This window comes from Anopheles moucheti, chromosome 2 (assembly GCF_943734755.1).
Source record: "Anopheles moucheti chromosome 2, idAnoMoucSN_F20_07, whole genome shotgun sequence".
Classification (NCBI taxonomy): Eukaryota; Metazoa; Arthropoda; class Insecta; order Diptera; family Culicidae; genus Anopheles; species Anopheles moucheti.
In genome coordinates this window covers 38,883,646-38,889,645 of record NC_069140.1, presented here as the reverse complement: position 1 = coordinate 38,889,645, position 6,000 = coordinate 38,883,646, and the positions used below count along the sequence as shown (strand labels likewise).

General features: G+C 41.1%; 1 protein-coding gene across 2 annotated transcripts in view; it reads left to right on the top strand.

The window, feature by feature from the left end:
* Window positions 1-3,842: 3,842 nt before the first annotated feature.
* The window catches only part of LOC128299615 (atrial natriuretic peptide receptor 3), a 50,991-nt gene continuing 48,833 nt past the window's right edge, over window positions 3,843-6,000 (top strand). For both annotated transcript variants that reach the window (XM_053035620.1, XM_053035621.1), the window contains exon 1: window positions 3,843-3,940. The gene's annotated coding sequence lies outside the window, so the exon portion shown is untranslated. The remainder of the gene's footprint in view (window positions 3,941-6,000) is intronic.

The following is a 6,000-nucleotide window of genomic DNA, read 5'->3' as shown; positions in this document are numbered from 1 at the left end:
AAAATTGTCATCAAACATCGAACCAATCTATTCGACACAATTGCAACTGAATGCGACACACCAGAAGGCATTATTTTCACCCTGCAACCAATTTCATGGAGGCGCATGGTAGCTCACAATGGGCACGTGGCTGCGTACGTTTTCGCTGCACGGTTGCTTGATACCGGTGTGCGAATAAGAGTGTTTTTCGTGTAGGATGTGTTTTTGAGGTAGGATTGTTATCGTACAGCAGATCGTAGCTTTTGTTTTCGTTTGTAGTGGGTGACATTGTAACATCTTACAATTAAAATATCAACGCTGGACAACTCGGTCCGGAAAGCATCTCCTCGCTTCAGCAATAGCTTTTTACAACGGTAACAATATCTACGAGCCACGTGCAACAGGTGGTCTACGGGGCTTGATTATTCCTATAAAACGGATACCTTCTCGCAGCGCTTAACATCATTCATTTTTCTCATCTATTCTGGTTGATACGTCTCTTTTGTCCTCCCGTTTACAATGCTGATGTACTGTACACCCGGATTCTATCTACACTGCTTGCGAAAATTCCGTTTTGTGTACGAAGACAACAGCAACAACACACAACCAATGTCTCCACCAACGTGTAAAAGGCGTTACGTCACAAAGGCGACACCGTCGCATCGGAGACGACACCGTCAAGCTGTCAGCTCCAGTTCTCGATGCTTGATACAACCACTTCCGTTCGCTTTCCGGCCAGACACGACGCCCCGCCCCACCGTTCGTCGGCCACCTTAGCTCTGCACAGTAGCCAGTTGTCTGGCTAGAACGATGTTAAAAGCACCACCACCACGCCTGCACTCGCCACCGTGTCAGTGCGGAAACAACGATCAACGATGAACGAAAGCGAATCTTTTGCGTGAAGGCCACCCATCACCGAACTCGACCCGAAACCGAACCGAACTGGTGCCGTGTAGCGATGGTGCGACGTTCGGTACGTCGATGATTTCACTGTGCGCACCGTCAAACGGTGTAGTTTCACTTGAACCGAGCTTCACAACGGACGCGTGCCTAACACTGTGCGGCAGCAGCGCTCGGCTAGAGGTGACGGGTTGGTTTTTCTTCCCTCTCGCGAAGCGTTACGCAGCATATACTTACGGAGCGTTACAAACCGTGATCGTATAGTGATAGTGTGAAAAGGTGATTAATTTTTCGGTTTCGTTTCTTTAACAAGCTCCAAATTTATGATCGTATCGAGGTGCGATTGATGTTAATGTGCGTATGTGTGCATGTGTGATGATTTCACCGGCAGCGAAAAGGTAGCGGTTGTGAGGTGCTGCCTTGCGGTGTAAACAGTGGCGTAAATCGGTAACAAATTTTGTGTCCGCTCTAGAGTTGTATCAAATATGTTAAACCGGCCGAAAAAAAAAACTCTGTGCGATCATTTGGGTCGGAGAATCTGCTGTATGGTATCAAATGTGATAGTATTGGTAGAAGGATGCGGTGTGTCTGCGTGAGTGAATGACATGTGATAATATCAATATCAACGAATGTTTCCATCCGAATCACGATCCAATCCATGTTTGGTCGCCTGTGTTGTTGCCAGCTGTTAGCTGACATTTGTTGTGTTCCCTTTTTTTCCTGAAGAAGGAATGATTTTATTCCCTCATGTCGCATACAAAAGACAAAATATGCTATAAGAAATAGCTCCATCAGTAAAAAAAAAGGGAACGATCTATGCCACTGGGAAGGTGTGTTACGGTTGTGTAACATAATTCCAAACAAAAGACGTCAATTAGAGATGATTAACGGTTCCAGCTGAACATACGAAGCTGGATCGCACTAATGTAATTGCAACCATCATTAAATCGACAGTGTTTAGTAGTTACACCAAACCCAGCACTAGCAGACGCAAAATGACGTATTTGTTTAGTAATGCAACTCGATACCAATGCATTCGAATGCAATCAGCTGATGGACGGTGAAGGCCCTTGAACTGGTAGTACAAACATTTGCTACGCTTAAACATAACAAAGCCGCTACGATAATAGTGGACAGTCATCTGGAAATATAAAGCGATACATCTCGCTACACTCGTCTACGTCTTCGGTAGACTGTTAGAAACAACAACTTGTTCGTACAGTTTAGTTTGGTATGCTGTGGCAAACAATTGCCGGAATTGAGTATGGATAGGATCTGTTTTCGCTTATTACCATTCGCACCTCAAGAACATTACCGGCTTTGTACAAACGATGAGAGCAGCTGTTTTCTTGTGTTTCGGTGTAAGTGTATCGCGTGCACTGTATTTTAATTTTACAGACGAGTCTTTCTGACGTTTACAGTTAGCTGTAGCGTATACCAATCAATTTATACTTCTGTTCCTGATCTATCAACAGTTCTTTAATTTACGTAGTAAAATATAGCATCTTTTTCTTGTTGCATTAAATTATACAATCAAAACAATCGCATCATAATTTCTAACCCTTCAAGTCGCAAACATCAACACCAATCAGCTTTTAGCCCGTTTAGCGTTAGAGTGCATCGCAAACAAAATTCTTCCTGTGTACACTGCTGTGCTATGGTTGATTAATAATTTTCAACAGCACCCGACACGCGGTGTTATGTAGCCTAAAGGGTGTACGAAATCTAAAAATAATCCCACTTTAGATAGCCCCCAAAATAGATTACAATGCAATAAACGGAGCAAACAGGCACCAAGAAGGGAAGGAAGGCAAAAAAAAAACGCAATAAAAAAAGGTTAGCAAACACACTTTACACGCGCGCACGGCGAGCAACCGGTGAGATGAAATGCAATCATAAGCCGCAGTGCTGATATGAAGGAGAAAAAAAAACAGTGTTTATTGCTACCCATTTTTTTTATCACCGATCCGTCCGATACGATATCGATAACGGCCGTTTTAAAATGAAGGTACACAGTAAAAAGAAACAAATATTTGGCTGTTTGAGCGCGTACGATCGGGGTGAAGCGTTTTGAAACGTTGCAACACTGAGCTATCGCTTCCTGAGACGCACCGCACCGGGGCCCCGAATGTTTGGCAAAGTCTAAGTTTGATTGGGAAAGTGTTACAAACACTAACAGTGCGGTATAGCATGTTTTAAAGTGGCTGTTTTCCGTTGCTCCCGTCCAAGGACAATCTGTTGGTTGGGGTTCGTCGAGTTCAAGATTGATGCAATTTATTATGATGAGTTTTATTACTCAAAACAATAGTGTTGATATAGAGAGGTATATAAAAACAATCTGTTCATTCGGCTCTCAGCGCGCAAAAAAAAGGTCGGAAAGAACCGATTCGGGATGGATCAAAATGAAGCTGAATGAGATGAATGTTGCGGTACGGTAACATGTAAACAAAAATAGCGGGAGAAGAAGAAGAACGGGAAAAAATCAACAAAATATCATTCTTGCCTTGGTTGTGTCGGTGGCACTCGCGCGCTACAATCACTACGCTAGTCACGAATTTACCCCCCGGAGAACGCGAATGTAGCGCCTCTCAAAACGGGAGTTTCGGTAATAGCTAAAGCACCGTATATACTGTGTTGGGTCGGTAAATGGTTTAGAGGTAATTCTTACTGGATTTGCTGAGGAAGATACTGAGAAGTTATTTTCTATTGGCGGTTTACTTAGATCGTGCTGTGCCGTGGCCAGTTTCAGGTGCGAAATAATTTACCATTAATTTGTGCGTGTCTGTTCCTTAGTGCCGGTGGTATCGTACCGTGTTATGGACAGGTTTCATTCTGGCAAATAATTACGATGGTGTGTGTTATGTGTATGTGTGTGTGTGTGTGTGTAAAACGTCTTGTGGAAGCGTCGCGGTTGTTGTAGGTGAAAACATAATTTACTAAAGTGTTTTATGGTGGATGCTATCTCTGTGAGTGATGAGGTTTAAAATGATATAAGTAACGTGTAATGTGTTTTAACGGTTCAGCAAGTCAAGCAGCACAGCATACGTCCATTAGTAAATGGGTAAGTAGTCTTCTGTAGAAGAACCACCATTCTACCAAATCTTAAATTAAACCTACAGATTCATTTTAAAATTAGATAAGCAGTATTTCTTTACATCAGAATTTATTACTGAAATTCAATAAACGGATTGCAGATGATAATGTTAACGTCTGTATTTAAACTGACGTAAGCTGATTGAAGAATGAAAAGCTAAAGAGGTATTAAGGTACGAGGAATAGTAACTTGCTTTATTGTTTTTCAATTCAATTTTTGGTGATGTGATTTTGGTTTATTTTGGGGGTTTGAAATTTAAACAGATAAATCTGGTTGACGGATAAAATCTCAGAACTCTCCTTTTGAGTGGTTATGATAACACGTAAGCTAGAATTGATGTAAATGCAGAAATGTAGAAAGATTTTTTTTTCTTTCTTTCATGGTTCTGTTTATTTTTGCTTTTAATGATTAAACTAGCTTAACGTTTCGCTTAAAGCTTAATTAATAATTTTAAATTTTATGAATTCAGATGCTGATTTGTAACCTACCTACGGACATAAATATGTCTTATTGCAATAAGAGGCTGTTAAATGTCTACATTGGTTAAATGGCTTGTTGGTTGTTTTATATAAAAAAGCTTAGCATTTCATTTAGCTTATTTTACTACAAATTGCTATCATATACGCAGAAAGTTCTCCATTGGCTCCAAAGATCTTAAGGCTTAGGATGCCATTTTCGCATTTTCCACGCCATGCAACTTTAGTCTTTCGAATCACAAACAGATATTTATTGTTCACGATGCTTTCAACAAACTCAAGATTAATTGCATAACATCCAGTCGGTGAATCGATAATAGAGCTATCACGCTGCGTTTAAACCGCCGGAAGTTACCACCAAGAAGTTCTTTTCAACCAACAGATGCCTACCAGCAAATGACATCCAAAAACCGCAAGGAATGCATAAGAAATGAGCTTTCGTTCGTTCGCTTGTTCACTTGTGGGCATAGTCTGCAAAACTAATTACCAACTAATCACAGTGCATCTTCCGAATGTAGAAAATATATACTTCCAAACCTGCTGCCCCGTACATGGGGTACCCATTCCAAAGGAATAACGTAGTCTCTATTAGTTGAGAGACCGTTCCTTTTCCTGTTGCTAAACCGTGGTACAGAAACTTTTTTTCCTTCTCCGCCGACACTTTCGACCGATGCCTTAAAACGATTTTCTCAGACGACGAAAACGACGACCAACGACGCTTGGGGACAGTTCCCTCGACACTTTAGACTAATGAAGTTTTAATCACTCTTCGCACTGGTACGAAATTTGTAAAACAAGACGTAAAATTAATTGGTTCCGTTGGATGGTTGGTTGCCGGTGTCGGTGCATAATTGACAGCACTCGGTGAAAAACGGTTAGCGTGGGAGGTGCATCGATTATGTAATGATACATTTGCATTATGTTTACGAAATGAAAAGTGTCATTATGGTATTTGGTGCGGAGTTGTACAATTTGCTTATTGTAAATCAAAATCTCATTGTAATAGGTTTATTGCAGCAGATAATGAGAATCGAACACACTGTGTCGATCACCAGGGGACACATATGTGTCGGGTAACATCTGATTCGAACAACGAACATCTTGTGACAAATGATCACCCAAATGATGAATCACTCTATTTACAAATCTAGTTTTATAGCTTCTTGGTTTTGGTACCGCATCTATAACCAATAAACAATTGTTATAACTGTCATTGCGTGCCGCAGCCAAAAGCCATTTCAACACCTGTCACTTCCGATGCTTGTAATCAACTGCACAATAAATAATAAATTTTCTATAAAAAGTCATGTTGGCTTTGCTATCAAAAGAACCGAGACCAACCAAGCCGTTACTGACTGGCCCATTAGCAAACGTTATGAAAAGGGAGGGATGCAACAGCTAGAAGAATAAGCTTCACCGTACAAACCGTTTGCTGAAAAAGGCACGCTGGTGATTGTGAATCCAAATTGATTTCCATCCAAATACTATCAGCCTTGCCCGTTGCTAAAAATATGCACCAATTGCGGTGTGTGTTCGAGCGTGTGGACTAAT